Source organism: Eptesicus fuscus, chromosome 22, assembly GCF_027574615.1.
Source record: "Eptesicus fuscus isolate TK198812 chromosome 22, DD_ASM_mEF_20220401, whole genome shotgun sequence".
In the NCBI taxonomy this organism is placed as follows: domain Eukaryota; kingdom Metazoa; phylum Chordata; class Mammalia; order Chiroptera; family Vespertilionidae; genus Eptesicus; species Eptesicus fuscus.
Window position 1 is genome coordinate 12,895,619 of NC_072494.1, and position 2,402 is coordinate 12,898,020.

Below are 2,402 nucleotides of genomic sequence, written 5' to 3' on the forward strand. Positions count from 1 at the left end.
CCTAAGGTCAGAGAGAATACCAGTGTCTGAGCTGGGCCCACAGCAGGAACTCTCCTCCTCCCCTCCCCCCTCCTTCCCCTCCAGCCCCCCCACCAGTTCCCAATTTACCACATGGCCAGCCAGATCTATTTAAAAATTAACGATTCTTAAAGAAGACACATTCTTACCCCCTGACACTACTATGTATAAAAAAGATCCCAGTGCACAGTTCTGGGAGAAAAGTTGGTGGGGCTAGCACAAGGCCATTCTAATTATGTTGAAAAATTCTTGGCATAGCCAATACTGGTTTGGCTCAGTGGATAGAGCATCGGTCTGCGGACTGAAGGGTCCCGGGTTCGATGCCGGTCAGGGGCATGTACATTGGTTGCGGGCACATCCCCGGTGGGGGATGTGCAGGAGGCAGCTGGTCGATGTTTCTCTCTCATCGATGTTTCTGGCTCTCTATCCCTCTCCCTTCCTCTCTGTAAAAAATCAATAAAATATATTTTTTTAAAAAGAAAAAAGAAAAATTCTTGGCATAAATGATTTCAAGACGTTGTTCATAATATAACCTACTGGATCTGCACTCCTAAGACCTCTATAGTAATTTATGTCCTAATACATACCCTATAATCAAAACTTACCTATTATAGTACTGTTGGCATAATTGAACAGGGCGGGGAAAAGTGCAGGTCAGAAGATATCTGGCTCATTTCCTGGCCTTGGGTACAAGTTCATGCCTAGTAGGTTTGTGCAGTAAAGATACTTCACCCCAAATTTGTTTCCCATAACTCCACGGGGCAAATGAAGCCCATGAGGAGCCACAGGAAGAAGGGAGGGGACTGTGTGCTGCCTGTCTGAATGGGGCATGTTGAGAATCTCTGAGCTCGAATTTCCTCAGGGCTATTCCATGGAATGACACTGTCGGAAGACAGCACAGGAGAAAATAGAGTTGGTGGTTAACAAGTTTCAGACATGATTTACACTTGAGTCCTTCCTTGGGAACTCACAAAACACATGAGGCTTTGAGACATCCCACTGTGCAAGAAAAATAAAAAATTAATAAATAACATTTCAGTTTGCTTAACCCCGAATTCCCAAAATGAGTTAACATGAGGGCCTGAAGTACCTGAATGCCACCCCATGAAACTAATGCTTTAACTAGAAACCCTCTGGAGAAGAAGAGGGTGTCATAATGCCACCTCCAAACGAAAGAGAGTGATCTTAAGCTTCACACATGGTGTGCAATCAGCATGGTGAGACCCACCCACCACTTGGATCCTTCTCTAAAAGCCTGGAACTTGGAATCACTCATTCAAGACCAAGTTCTTCTAGAGAGCCGAGGAAAAGATGGCGCATAAAAAAGGGAGAGCCAAAGAAGAACAATGTTGGAGGTATCACATTTCTTGATTTTAAACTATATTATAAAGCTATAGTAATCAAAACAGTAGAGTACTGGCACAAAAACAGACACATAGATCAATAGAACAGAATAGAGACCCCAGAAGTAAACCCACACTTATATTATTATATCATATCAATTAATCTATGACAAAGGAGGCAAGAATATACAATGGGGGGAAAGATAGTCTCTCCAATAAATGGTGTTGAGAAAACTGGATAGCTACATGCAAAAAAAATTGAATGTGAACCACTTTCTTACACTATATACAAAATAAACTCAAAATGTATTATACAGGTTGTCACAAAACTGTATATACACACTTTGAATAATTATAAAGGCAGTATTTATTAAAATACACTTCATTTTCAAAATTGAGCTAACGGCTCTTAAAGTATGTACATATATTTTGGGACACCCTGTAGACTTCACTATAAGACCAGAAACCATAAAACTCCTAAGAGAAAACACAGGTAGGAAACTGTTTAACATCCATCTAAGAAATATTTTTTTGGTTATGTCTCCCAAGGCAAGGACAACAAAAGCCAAAATAATGTGATTCCATTAAACTAAAAAGCTTTTGCACAGTGAAGGCAATCATCAACCAAATGAAAAGGCGACCCACTGAATGAGAGCAGATACAAATAATACATCAATAGGGGTTAATATCCAAAATATATAAATAACTATGTTGTACACCTCAAACTCATATAATGTTGTAATGCCAACTATACTTTAATATTTTTTAATGTTAATTTAAAAGAAAAGGGGGAGAACCGCCGAAGGGAAATAGGTATGACTCGGTTCTTCTACATTTGATTTGTCAAATCCTGATGAATCAAAACCAAAATTCTCACTGAATGACAAATTTCAAACAACATGTCCTACTACCTTCCAGACCCCCAACGTATTATTTCGTTAGCTCTAAGTTTCCACGGCTCCCACATAAACAGATCAGCCTAAAGGAGAAGACCACATCTGGCCAGTCCAGCAAGTCAGAGCTCCAGCCCAGCCACTGGGT